This window comes from Panthera tigris, chromosome C1, assembly GCF_018350195.1.
Source record: "Panthera tigris isolate Pti1 chromosome C1, P.tigris_Pti1_mat1.1, whole genome shotgun sequence".
Lineage (NCBI taxonomy): Eukaryota > Metazoa > Chordata > Mammalia > Carnivora > Felidae > Panthera > Panthera tigris.
This window is the reverse complement of record NC_056667.1, coordinates 195,212,785-195,227,613: the sequence shown is the minus strand read 5'-3', so window position 1 is coordinate 195,227,613 and position 14,829 is coordinate 195,212,785. Positions and strand designations below refer to the sequence as shown.

General features: G+C 33.6%; 1 protein-coding gene across 1 annotated transcript in view; it reads left to right on the top strand.

The window, feature by feature from the left end:
* ERBB4 (erb-b2 receptor tyrosine kinase 4) overlaps positions 1 to 14,829 on the top strand; it is a 710,253-nt gene that overhangs the window by 37,336 nt on the left and 658,088 nt on the right. The gene's annotated exons all lie outside the window — the stretch shown is intronic.

The following is a 14,829-nucleotide window of genomic DNA, read 5'->3' as shown; positions in this document are numbered from 1 at the left end:
TATGAAACGAAGTACAGAAAATAAGCCATTATCTTCCCTCCCTGTTGCCCCTTTATGATCAGCCCCATCAGGAAAAACAAAAATTCTATCATCTTGCCTTCTCAATGTATTATATTGTTTGTTAAAGTCATTTAGATCTGAGTTATTCATTTGCATAGAAAGGATGCACTGATTAATTTTAGGAGAATGAATACCTCATTTGAAAACAACATACTGGATACTGCATGATTGGCTACAAAAGAGAGAATCTGTTAAAACCAAATTCATATTCTGGCATGGTGGAGAGTTAGAGTAATTGGTTTTAAAGTGAGGGCAGTTTGCTTGCTCAAACATTCATAGAAGGTGATTATTCAGCTGCTCTAAAAGAAGTTCATTGGATATACACATATGAACTGACTACAGCACCCTAAAATTCTTTGGGAGCCCCCAAAGCACATTCTCTCTGAAAGATACTCTACCAGAGTTCAAGCTGTATTACAAAGCTGTAATCATCCAAGACAGTATGGTACTGGAACAAAAACAGACACTCAGATCAATAGAACAGAATAGAGAACCCAGAAATGGACCCACAAACATATGGCCAAGTAATCTTTGACAAAGCAGGAAAGAATATCCAATGGAACAAAGATAGTCTCTTCAGCAAGTGGTGCTGGGAAAATTGGACAGTGACATGTAGAAAAATGAACCTGGACCACTTTCTTACATGATACACAAAAATAAGCTCAAAATGGATGAAAGACCTAAATGTAAGACAGGAAGCCATCAAAATCCTCGAGGAGAAAGCAGGCAAAAACCTCTTTGACCTTGGCCGCAGCAACTTCTTACTGAACACATCTCTGGAGGCAAAGGAAACAAAATCAAAAGTGAACTATTGGGACCTCATCAAAATAAAAAGCTTCTGCACAACAAAGGAAACAATCAGCAAAACTGAAAGGCAACCGATGGAATGGGAGAAGATATTTGCAAACAACATATCAGATAAAGGGTTAGTATCCAAAATCTATAAAGAACTTATCAAACTCAACACCTGAAAAAACAAATAATCCAGTGAAAAGGTGGGCAAAAGACCTGAATAGACACTTCTCCAAAGAAGACATCCAGATGGCCAACCAACACATGAAAAAATGCTCAACATCACTCACCATCAGGGAAATACAAATCAAAACCACAAGGAGATACCACATCACAGCTGTCAGAATGGCAACATTAACAACTCAGGCAACAACAGATGTTGGCAAGGATGTGGAGAAATAGGATCTCTTTTGCACTGCTGGTGGGAATGCCAACTGGTGCAGCCACTCTGGAAAACAGTCTGGATGTTCCTCAAAAAATTAAAAATAGAACTACCTTACAACCAAGCAATTGAACTACTAAGTATTTATCCAAGGAACACAGGTATGGTGTTTTGAAGGGACACATGTACCCCAATGTTTATAGCAGCACTATCAACAATAGGCAAAATATGGCAACAACCCAAATATCCATTCGTGGATGAATGGATAAAGAAGATGAAGTATTACTCAGCAATGAAAAAGAATGAAATCTTGCCATTTGCAACTACATGGATAGAACTAGAGGGTATTATGCTAAGTGAAATTAGTCAGTCAGAGAAAGACAAATATCATATGACTTCCCTCATATGAGGACTTTAAGATACAAAACCGATGAACATAAGGGAAAGGAGGCAAAAATAATATAAAAACAGGGAGGGGGACAAAACATAAGAGACTCTTAAATATAGAGAACAAACAGAGGGTTACTGGAGGGGTTGTGGGAAGGGGGATAGGCTAAATGGGTAAGGGACGTTAAGGAATCTACTCCTGAAATCATTGTTGCACTATATGCTAACTAACGTGGCTGTAAATTAAAAAAAAATAATAAAATAAATAAATTAAAATAAATAAACATAAAATAATCTTAATAATAAATTTTTTAAATAAATAAAAAATAAAAGATAATCTACAAATGTTTTAAAAGTTGAGTAATTTTACTTTTGCATTATTAATTAGATCTTTTTCCAAACCAGGAATTTGAAGAATTCTAAGATTTTTTTTTTCTCCCTCTACCTACCATCTAGGTCCTGTTTCCTAGGACCTAGATATTTTCACTGGGTCTGCAACAAGCAGAATGTGTTCTCATCATTAGTCCTTAATCAATATGCATTCATAATGATTAAATTCCTTGCATTGCTTTACTTAAAGTATATCTTTCAGTGAAGCTTGTTATGTTTAGAGATTACGTATTTGTTCCTATAGTTTGTATGTTGAACTTAATAACAATGGCATATCTGTTATTTCCAGTAATAAGTTTAAATCAGAAATGCAGTTTTATTCTTTCTTTTTACATGACAAGTATCACACAAGATAGACATATTTGAATGATTCAAAGTATATGGTACAAATTCACTAAACTTAACTGGAAAATATTTTACAATTATTCTTAAAAATTTCCAGGTACTTTTTTGTTTTAAAAATAATTCTTAAATATTCTTACTCAGCTATATTTACCTGAAAAGAGATCCCATAGGAAAGATGGGGCTCTAATAAAAGGGAGGACAGTAGTGGATTATTTCCTTCAGAGCTTTTTTTGACAATTTTAATTATTTCCTAGAAGATGTTCTAAGACTATGAAAAAAGAAAAGTTAATATGTTTTCAAACAAACATTCTTTTAAAAAAAACTTTATTTATTTTGAGACAGACAGAAGCACTAGAAGCAGGGAATGGACAGAGAGAGGGAGAGAGAGAGAGAATCCCAAGCAGGCTCTCTCACTGTCAGAGCATAACCCACTGTGGGGCTTGAACTCAGGAACCATGAGATCATGACCTCAGCTGAAGTCAGATGCTTAACTGACTGAGCCACCCAGGTGCCCCTAAAGACATTTTTGCTAGGTATTTAGGTAATTCCTATCAAGTATGTGCCTTTTCATGTGTTAGATGCCAAGGTTCCTGATCATAAGCACCATGTTAGTTGCTTCCTTGCAGCAATAGTGTTTCTTGAGGTAGAACCATACTAGCCAGAGAAAGCAGGTGATTGGACACTGACATTCTTAGCCATTCCCTTAGGGAACTGCCAGCCAGGGTTTGGGTCTCACTTTTGCCAGTCACTAGTTCGTTGACATCTGTAAGTTTGCTGCACATCCAAGTCTTCGCTCTCTCATATGATGCTCTTGTGTGAATATCAGATTTGTTATGATGGTTGTATCTAGGAAGAGATAGATGAATACATCCTTTATTCAACCCTTCTTCCACAAAGTGCTTCCAGCACTGATGTTTAATCCTTAAAGTCTGTGTCTTTCTTTAATAAACATAATCATTCTAGCCTCCTTTAATATAAGTTAGAATTTCATTTATGCCCTACTTTAAAATAAGATGATACCTGCAATAGAAAATTTCTGTTTATTAGACTGTTCAAAGACTACACAGTTCAATAACACTTTGATGCTGTTACTTGATTTGTCCTTTATGTATTAGAGCTGCAGGGTTTAGTCTCCTTGATGACCTTTTCCCACTAAATTCTGATTAGATGAAGAAATCTCCACTTGTTCCTGGCTCAGAAAGGAGAGCAGATAAATAACAACAAGAACAAATGAACAATACTAGTAACAATAATACCAAGTAATGATTTTTGAGCTGTTAGTGTCAGACACTGTGCCTAGTGCTTTATACACATTATTTCAATTGACTCCCATAACAGTTCTATAAAGTAAATATTATTCCTGTTTAACAGAAGAAAAAACCTAAAATCTAGAGAAGTTAAGTAAATTGCCTGAGGTCACAAATAAATGGTAAAGCTAGGATTCTCACCCTTTTCTGCTTTGAAAATGTACCCATGGCATCTTCCTTGTCATTAAAAAAAAACTTAGAATGTTATTAGAATTTAGCTCTTAGAAATATTTAAAGCAGTAGACATGTTTTATAGATGAGGAAAGTTAATGCCAGTGTCTAGATAGATCTAAGAATCTCTTCCCCTGGCCTCCTGTTTAGAACTATCTTCGCTAGAGTGCATATTTTCACCTCTCAAGCTGTTTGGGCTGTGTAGAGTGCTGAGCGGCTGGAAGTGTCACAGAGAAACCCAGCAGGGTGAGGATTGTTAATAGATTTTATTAATTCACCAAACATTTGTTAAACAGTTACTACGTGCCAGGAACCATGATGATGTGGTATGGAAACAAAGACTGATGACAAAATTATAGCTATAGGGTGTAGCTGATATTGATGACATTAGTAATGTTATTATAAGTTGTATTCGTTGACTTGCATAAATTTATACATACATTCTATTTATCACAGTAAAATTATTTTTACTTCTGTTATTGTTTGCTTTGTGGAAATGTCCTTTAGTCTCTAAGCAATATAAGCAAAAAAACAATGTTGTGTACTCGTTATTTAATGAAGTGTATTGCATCAATGGGTTTTAGAGATTTTGTGTATGTGTTAAAACCTTCTTGTTTATGGCCACATTTTCCATATAGAGGGTTACACTAGTAAAAGTTGATGGGTGATCTCTTTAAGGCACCATTGGTCCCTATCACTGATGCACATTTACTAGTATCTTTCTTAGAAGATACAAGTTGATGTGATTAGGTGAAACAAATTTTAGGGTAGGAGTAAAGTCCCTGGCAGGGTGTATTTGAGACTGTTGGAAGCCTGCCAGTAGTCTTATCTTGAATGTGAACATTTTGTTTGGCTCTTGGAGTTCAGGAGTTTTATCTTTAGAAAAAATATTCCTACCCATGTACTTTGAATGAGAAGGTTTACAGAATCTTCTCATATGATTGAAGAAACAGAACAGATGAACATAGAAGGGGCATAAAAAGGAGAGAGGCAAACCATAAAACATAGTTTTAACTAAAGAGAACAAACTGTGGGTTACTGGAGGGGTGGTGGGCCGGGGCATGGGGTTAAATTGGGTGATGGTTATAAGGAGGATACTTGTGATGAGCACTGGGTGTTGTATGTAAGTGATGAATTACTAAATCCTACTCCTGAAACTAATATTACACTGTATGTTAACTAACTGAAATTTAAATAAAAACTTGAAACTAAAACAAATGTTTTTAAAATAAATAACTATATACAAAAAAAAGAATCTTCTCATATGACTTGTACATATCATCTGGCCATGATCTCTCTTCTCAACATTGCTGGATTTGGAAGAGCAGGGCAAGTTGTTGCTTTAATGTGTTAGCCTTGTCCCTTCCCTCTTCCTCTCTCTATCTGCCCAATACAAGGGACAGCTGCTGTATTAGAAATTCTGTAAAATTAAGATGTGATTAAATACTTAAATCTATCTTATTTGCAGTTTCATGTCTGCAATTTAAAAGTTGTATGATATTGGGCAAGTAATTTAGCTATTCTGGGGCTTTGTTACCTCATCCATAAAATTAAGTGGTTAGACCTAAAGTAGCTTAGGCAAAAAGGGAATTTATGATAGTAATATAAATTTATTTCATAAAACCCAAGGACAATTTTTTTTTTCTTTTTATTGGGGGGCGGGCAGTAGAGCCTCAGGAAACATGGGAATCCTAAATATAAAGACTATCTGAATACTGTATCCATTCCTCATCTCTGTTTCTGAGAATTGACTTCATTTTTTTTTCTTCCAACACTTATGTCATCTGCTTCTCTTACCTACATAGTGGAAAATATGACTACCAACTACTCCTGTGCTGATAGCTCTCAATCGAGATACCCAAAATAAGAATGAATTTTTGTTTGTTTGTTTCCTTTTAATAATTAATTTCAGGGAAGGAGTCTGATTGACCCCTGGCCATGTTAACAGAGGCCAGATGACAGCAACTCCCAACATAATCATGGCAATGAATTATGAAGACAGGACTGGAGAAATTCTCAGAATTGGCATTCTGGACAGACATAATGTGTATCTATTTGATCACCTTTAATAGTTTTTCATGAAAAAAAATAGTGTTCCTATCCCTTATTATCTGTGGAAACAGGTGACCCTGATATAAAGATATTGAAGGCAATACAATAATGCTAATGACAGCTATGTTTATTGGCATCATATTATATCTCAGATACTGTTCTAAATTCTTTACATAGACTTCTTTAGTTATCAAAAGTTTATGAACAAGGTACAATTATTATTTTTCACATAAGTGTTTATAACTATTAGATAATATTGGGATTTTTTTAGAATATAAAATTATTTGCATTACTATAGGTGTAACATGTATGTGCCCATGGACATACATGTACATTCTACATTAATACATACAATGATACATTTTTATTATAATTATCTATTTGCTTATATGTGGAGAGAGAAAAGGGAAAAACTGGGATAAAAATAGCACAAAAATGTTAATAGTGGCTAATATTGTCTTTTTTCCATGTCTATTCTTTATTTGCCAATTCTGTGCAATGAATATGTATGCTTTTATTACTAGAAAACTAAAATCCTTTATATTTTCCATTGAGCAATGGCATCATTTAGTTTAGTGTCTTGGACTATCTTAGCTACTATTGAAACAGCAAGTTGACATAGTAAAAGATGGTAAAAATTCTTACACATAAACATATGGCTTCTGTGTTATGAAAGACTGGAAATAAGAGCCCTCTGTATGTCCCATTGAGCTAAGTGCCACCCCCTTATGCTATCATAACCCCCAAATACATATCTATCTCACTACACTTATCACATCATGTTATAATCTCCTCTGCATTTTTTTCTTCCTTAGTAGGCCTTCTGAAGGGAAGAAACCATGCTTTGATTATCACTGTATTCCCAGTACCTACCACAGTACCTGGAAAATAACCTGGTGCTCAATAATCATTTTCAATTCAGAAATGTTCAAGAAATACAGAGGGGGTCCTTCTTTCTCTTCTGAGGTCCCTAGTGGTGGAAACTCCTTGGAATTGATTCACTCTCAGAGCAGACTCTTTTTCTCAACATTCATTCTATTCTTTTAACGATATGGCTTACATACTCCTGGAGATGGAAAACCACTACTCTGAGAGATAACTCATTCTACCATTGCTCACCTGGATTTATTAGAAAGGTTATATTTCCAGGTAATTGAAATGTTTTCTGTTTAATAAGTGTTTTAACTCAATGGAACAAAACAGTGGGGAAAGTATTGGGTTTTGGAGGAGGGAGGGAGGCACATCTTCCTTTATGAAGAAAGGAACTTGCTGAAGAAATGGTGAAGGCATGGTACTGTATTTAAAGGACATTAATAAAATAAATTTCCTGAGAAGAGGGAATTTCTGCTCTTACAGTTCCCAGTTTTATTTTTAATATACTTCTATTACTTTATAGTTTTTCCTGTGAAGATAACCTACAACTGTCAAAAATAAATATGTAAAGAAGATGACCTAAGCCCAGCTGTCTATTTCCTCACTCTTCAGTCAGATGTCAGGCTCCCCATACTCTGCCAAACTGAAAGGGTCAGGGATGAGCAGAAGGAGGTTGTGTATATGCCTAATTGTCATCTATTAGAAAGCTTTTATTCGTCACCCGTTTGTATTCAGTGATGAAAGACTGAGCGATATAAATATAGCCTCCATCTCTGTGATTTCACAAAACAAAGACAACACATGTAGGAATACTTAAGCTAATAATATGTAATCTTTCCTTAATGTAACGCTCTGAACTAGAGTAATTTCAAATATATTATTTGGTAATTTTTAAACTATGAAAATTTGAAAAAGAAAACATAAACAAGATATAGTTTCTACCCAAAATTGAGTTTGGGTGTCAAGACTGATGATGTCAAATATGCCTGCCATAAGAGAGATGTGCATTAAAGGAAATAAAACAAACAGATAGTGAAAGTAGGTATTGGGTGGGGAAAGATACAGATGAGGATAAAGGAAGATAAATATTTTTTTCTGTATCCACTGTATATCCTTTCCTGTGCCTTATCATCTACTGACCTGTAGTTTTGTAAATTGGAACTATGAGATTCAGGCTGTAAATAAATTACCTAAGTCATATAATTTGTAGGTGGGGAAGTAGTAGTCACTCTTAACACTTTATGATCAGATATCATGCTCTTTCTACCATCTTTCCTTCCAATTAGGGATGACAGTTAAAAAAAAAAAAACAAGTTTGTAATATGGGAAGCATAGGCATTTTTGTATATATTTCAAAACCAAATGTGACTTTTTCCCACTATTTACTATTTATTATTCCACTCTTTAACATTTCAGTGAGTGCCTATTTTCTCATTTAACACATTTGTGAATTAAGTTAAATTTATTATCTCTATTTTTCAGATGTGGAGCTTTTATCACATTCATACATATTATATAAGTGGCAGAGCCAATATTCAAACCTAGGTCTATCTAATTTCAAAAATCACTGTGATTTTCACTAATATCTTCTAATTTGGATTTTTTTTTTTACCCATGGGTAATCAAGACTTGGTTCTTAAGTCGTTAAGAAATAGTTCTACAACAAAAGTCTAAGTCAAAATTGTTAACAATACTTAGGCAATAATATTTTCTCTGAATCATAGTTTTCTTTATCTGAGAATTAGAGTAGGAGGGAAACTGTTCTTATCCCATGAAAAGAATTCCTCTCCTCTTGTAGATTTTCAGCCTAAAACTAGGTGTTGCCCATGTAACACCACTCATGGCTGTCAAATGGACTCAATGGGTTAGCTCATTTAATTGACTCTCATAAGTGGATAGCTTTATTGCCTTTATCATTTTTGTTTCAGTGCTCTGAATTCCCTCTAATTTGTTGAGTTATCCAATAGAAGGGGATAAAGTGGAGTAAAGTAATAATCTTCTCATGGAAGTCATTTGTCTTCCTATTTATCTTTCCTTATATGTGTGTACAATCGACTCTCAATTATTTGCACAGATAAAGAGGGAGCACTGTGCCATTGATAATCCAAAAGTCATTTACAAAAGGTTTACCTTCGTGATTATCTTTTGTGTAGGTGATATTCCCTACATACATTTCACCTGCACTCATGAGGGAAGAGAAGACCTGTAAGTGTGCTCAGTGTCAAAGAATAGTCAAATTATAGTGCCTTTTTTTTCTGCAGATAATCTATATGAAGAAAAATAGAGAATGGAATATGTAAAGTCACTCTTTAAGGATATATATTATCCTATTTGGAGTACCATATCGAACATCAGAATTTGAGTTAAACTATAATCCAAGACTCCTTTCCATTTATAAATCTGTCAAAATTGAGACATGCATCAGAATCTGTGCATACTTATTTAAAGGAGTTTCCATAATGCATTACTTACGGGATTGTGCTCACTTACTTTGTTAACCTGTTTTGCCAGGTTTGTCTGGCTTTGTTTGCTTATAATAAATCCAAACTCTCTTTTAACATACACTTGCCTTTTTAGCATGGGCAGTCTTTTGTATAGTCCCTTTTTATGTTCCCACTTGCATCTTCTTGACTATTTTACTGTTCCTATGTTTATGGTGCCTTCCAATTTACTGTTGTTTTCAAATTTCATTTGTGTGTTGTTTATTCCATATTGCATGTTAGTAATGAAGATACTGAAACCCAAGACCTAAATCAACCTTAGTGACAGTTCACTCCTCCTCTCAGCTCTGTCTTTTGCCATTTATCATTACCCCTTGTTTACAGCTCTTTAAATGGTTTTCAAACCATCTGAGAATAATCATCTCCAGGCCAATTTGAATTAATTTTGTAAGTCAGAGCTTATGAAACATTGAATTAAATACTCTGTGAAAACCCAAATATATTACTTGTACTGCACTCCCTTTATTCATTAATTTTGTACTTCTATCAGAAAAAGCAATCAGGTTTGTCTGTCATGATTTGTTCTTTATATAACCATACTGCTCATTTATTACTCATGGGCCTTCCCTTATCTTTTTCCTTGTACAGATGCTTTATCTTAATGGCTTCTATTAGTAAAAACAAATGATACTAGGTTACTTCTTGTATGATCAATCATAGAGGTGTTTGACTCATTCATTTTTTTCATTAGTAGATGTTGAGGACCTACTGGATGAATTTCTAATGCAAATTTTCATAGGACAAATGAGCATGCTTCAAGTAACACATATTTGGTTGGTCAAGATCAGAGAAGGGATTTCCGACATGTGGTTTCCTTTTTTTTAGTGTATGATACTAATTCCAACATATATTTATAACTGCATGTACATGTATATTAAGTATATATTTTTCACTTTTTTGCTATGTTACTACTTTTTCCTGAGACATTGCTTCACATATGTTTCTCTAACACTTTAAGGACACCATTAATTTTTCATAATCTTCCTAAATCACTGTCAAGAAAATGTCCCTTTCAGGTTTTTAAGACTAAATGTTATTTGAATCTACTTTATGAAAATGGCTATTCTTATAGAAAGTCAGAAATATTTTGAAAAACTGCAACTGTTTTCTTTTATAATGATAGTCTTTAATTAAAAAAAGGAAAGAAACCTCTATACTAATACTCACATATGCCATTTTACTATGCCAACATATGCAAATGCTCTCATAAAATATTATTTTATAGTCATCTTTATTTCTCAATTTCTTTGCTCAGAATCTGCATTTATTACTTTAATTTTAACATAATTCGAACAATACTGCCACATTTAACAAGCAAATAAAAATCTCCTTGAATTTTCTCCTTGTTTTTTAAAAATTAAAATATGCAAGATATTTTAAGAGAAATATTTTATATGAATATAAATATTTAATAGTTTATAATTAATTGAATTAATTGCTACATATATAGTTTAAGTCTATCACCAAAAGTTGTAAACATCTGCATTTCTACATAAATGTGAATGTGTTCTCCTTACATGATTAAATTCTTCCTTTCAAGAGATCATTGGACTTACAGTAGCTCATCCAGTAGAACGTCACTTATAACATTTTTTTCATAAATATGAAAAATTACCTTGTTTTATTTTCTAGTTAGTCTTTCTTTAATATAATTGTTCATTGGAACCTTTATAAGGCAGTTATATAGCCAATTTTTGACCATAGTTTAACTCTCAAAAGTAAAAAACAAAATATCTCAAGTGTAATGAAGGCCGAAATTTGCCAAGTGGACTGCTTTATGATTATCTCATGATTGCTGCCTGTAAGAATTAATGTCACATATGGAAAACTCAGAACTGACATCCCCTTAAATACATACACATATTCTTAATTTTTTCACTGGAAATGCAATATTTTATTCAGTTTTAAGCATACAAGTCATGCAAATGTTTATAGATTCAGCTTCAATCAATGACCATTTGAAAAGAATTACCCAAAATGGTACATCCTGTTGGGTTAGGATGTTAGAAGCAGGGAAATGAGGATATATGTGTAGCTTTTGGATGAGCCTCTCCATAAAGACTTGCATCATTTGAATCAATGAATTTGTTGAAGCTCAAGCAGAGAAGGAGCTCTCATTGACATGTTTAACATTAACACCAGTCAGATGGCAAAAGAAGCATTATGATTTTGATTGATGCCATATGATTTGTACCTTTGATATTGAGTGATGTCTTTGCATGATTATTCCTGTACTGTCCTAAAGAAAAAGTGTTTTTTAAACAAAAAATACTGTTTTCTCTTTCTTGTTTCTCAATGCCCCAATGGAAAAACTCTTTCTCATTTTTGTATGACATGCAAATATTGGAGGAGATTCTAGAACATCTAGAAAAGCATTACATCCCAAGATGTTCAATTGCATTTTATCCCCATAACCTGCATGTTGAATGCAGGAGGCAAAAAACTCCTGCCTTCTTCACCACCTCACTTTTTGTTTGCTTCAGCAATCTGTTGTAGGAGATGTCTCTTCTTAACATAACCTTCTGCAGTTCTTTGAAACCCTTGTTGTATGAGTTATGAATGTCACAAACATAACTTTGTATGAGGAGATCTGTCTTATTGACAGAAAAAAATGAAAAGTTATAGTAGACATACAATGTCCAATACTAACATTAGACTACCAGTTGATACATTTGTTCTAAACTGGGAAAGACAGACTGTAAAGAATGTTTCAAAGAATATTTTTAGAAACACCTTTAAATGACCTATTAAATGATGATGAAACATCTAGAAATAATATTCAGTTTAAGAAGGTGCTTCAAAGCATCTTGGAGATCTTTTCCACATAGTATATTTCACCGTTTTGTCATTTCAGAGGTGACATAGAAAGGGAGCCAGTGCAAAGGGTATGAATAGTTTAAACAATTAAGAAGAAACGTTCAAAAGCAATTCCTAAAAACTTACCATGTAAACCCTTAGAAAACTTTTGAATGTAAGGAATTACTTTTTACTATTTACCATATATCATAAAATGAGATAAACCCTACTGAGGACTCATTTGCTAAATTTTGACCCATGGAGTGTTTCTAGCATATTTTCAGTTGAACTGAATTGGTGAACTCTGAGGCTGTAGGTGCTTTTAAAAAGGAAAACATGCAAATTTACATTTAAAAATATAGTCTTCAAAAGAAATACATTCATAATGCATGGCAAACTTAAGACTGAGTAACCATTACTTGAAAAACAATTTTATTATAGAACTTAACCTTAAAAGATTTATTAAGCCACCCCCTCAAATGTATTATCTTTTCTTGCCTATTTTCTTTAAATTAAAGGATGCCAGATCTGTGTAAAATTCCCATTATGTAAGGAGTTGGTACTCTTTATGATTGATGAGCTGAATAGAAAGTGATTATTGTTTTACAAGTCTACAGGATTTAGAACAATAATCAATGAAAAATCTGTATAATCGTCAGATACTTAGTTATTGGGCTGGAACTATATATATATATATAGTTCCATATATATATATATATAATATATATATATATATGGAACAAGACTCAGGAAATCTGAACCCAGTTGTGAAAGAGTAGCAAAAATGTTCTCTGCATGTGTATATGTTTTTTTCCTCTGATTTATATACTTTGTAAAAATGCACTTAGCAAGTACAAAGATGCATTACCTAACCTGAAATTTCCATGATGATGTGTATTTGTTTTATGATTTATAATAGTGCTGTATAAGTTTCTTCATAATATCCTTACAATTAACTTTCTGTAATGAAGGTTATCAGAAGACTATGGGAGTTGTTACACAGAGAAATAAAGTATAGTCAATATTTTTACAGCACAAAACTTAATTATTAAGGGCATGAACACCTCAAGTTGCTTTCTTAGCAACACAACTGACAGTTTTGGTAGGATTCATCTTTGCTCTTATGTCTCAGCTAGTTTATTTCTCTAGATTTGTTAGTTGTATCAGTGAGGCCATAGGCTTTTAGAAATATATAGAGAGAGCTATTAAGAATACAGATAATAGTGGCTATTGCTGGCAAGCATAAAGGGAATAAAAATAGATATAATATTGGGGGCTAGAATTTGGCAATATCTCTTAGTAATGAGATCTTTAAATTATTTTTTAAAGTTTATTATTTATTTTTGAGAGAGAGAGAGAGAGAGAGCATGCACAAGCGGAGAGGGGCAGAGAGAAGGAGAGACAGAATCCAAAGTAGCCTCCACACCATCAGTGCAGAGCCCAATATGGGGTTCAAACCCATGAACTGTGAGATCATCACCTAAGCTGAGATCAAGAGTAGGACGCTTAACCCACTGCAGCACCCAGGATCCAGGTCTTTAAATTCTTTAAATTCTTGACCTAATGTTTCAACTTGCCCTTCACCACCCCCAAACACACACACACACACACACACACACACACACCCCACACATGTTTATTATAGCATTATATTTAATAGTAAAAAAGGAAAGAGCACAATGGTTGATCAATAAAAGATGGTCAAATAAGTTGTGCTCTGCATACATAGGGAGAAAAATGAAATAGTAAAAAAGAATGGAGTGATCTATAAATATCTACACAGAAAGATGACCGTGTATTAAGTGAAAAAATAAGTTATAGAGCAATATGTATATTGCTCTATTTGTAAAAAATTAATAGTAATAATGCTAGTAGTTTAAAATATATTGGTTTTAGTATATTCCTATTTGTACATCTACAATTGTTTATAAACAAATCAAAAATACAGTTGTAGTAATGTGCACCTAATGTAAATGGTAGTTGTCTGTAGAGACTGAGCTCTTAGTGAACTTTTATGTTTCATGTTCTGCATTTCAATGTAATTGAAAGGGGTACAATGAACTCATATTATCACTTTAAAAAAAATAACATTTATTTATTTTCAAGAGACAGAGAGAGATAAAGTGCGAGAGGGAAGGTGCAGAGAGAGAGGGAGACACAGAATCTGAAGCAGGCTCCAGGCTCTGAGCTGTCAGCACAGAGCCCGATGTGGGGCTCGAACCCACCAACAGTGAGATCATGCATGACCTGGGCTGAAGCCAGACGCTCAACTGACTGAGCCACGAAGTCATCCCTAGTCATTCTAAGCAAAAAAAAAAAAAAAAAAAAAAGAGACCACCAAATAAATTGTATATATGCATATGTATGTTTTAACATGCTTTCTGATCTTTCTTCTTCCCAAAGATTTTTTAGTTGAGTAATTTTTTTCTTGTATTATTACTTTTATGATTAATCTGTGTAAATATTCATTTAAGCTTTTTTTGTTCAATAATAGAGAATGATCTGCACTGTTTCATTTAAGATACTCATAGCTGTCTCCGTTTTGAAAGATAGCATACAACACACTCACATACACAGAATCACACACGCACACACACAAACACACACACACACACACACACACACACACACACACACCTGGTCAGGACTGGATATAGTTTATGCCAGTAGAACCAAGGCCAATGGAGAAAAATACTTTTATGCTATTAGAGAATTATAGATTTAATCTTATTTTTTGGTAATATAAAATTATAACCTCAGTCAGCTATAATGC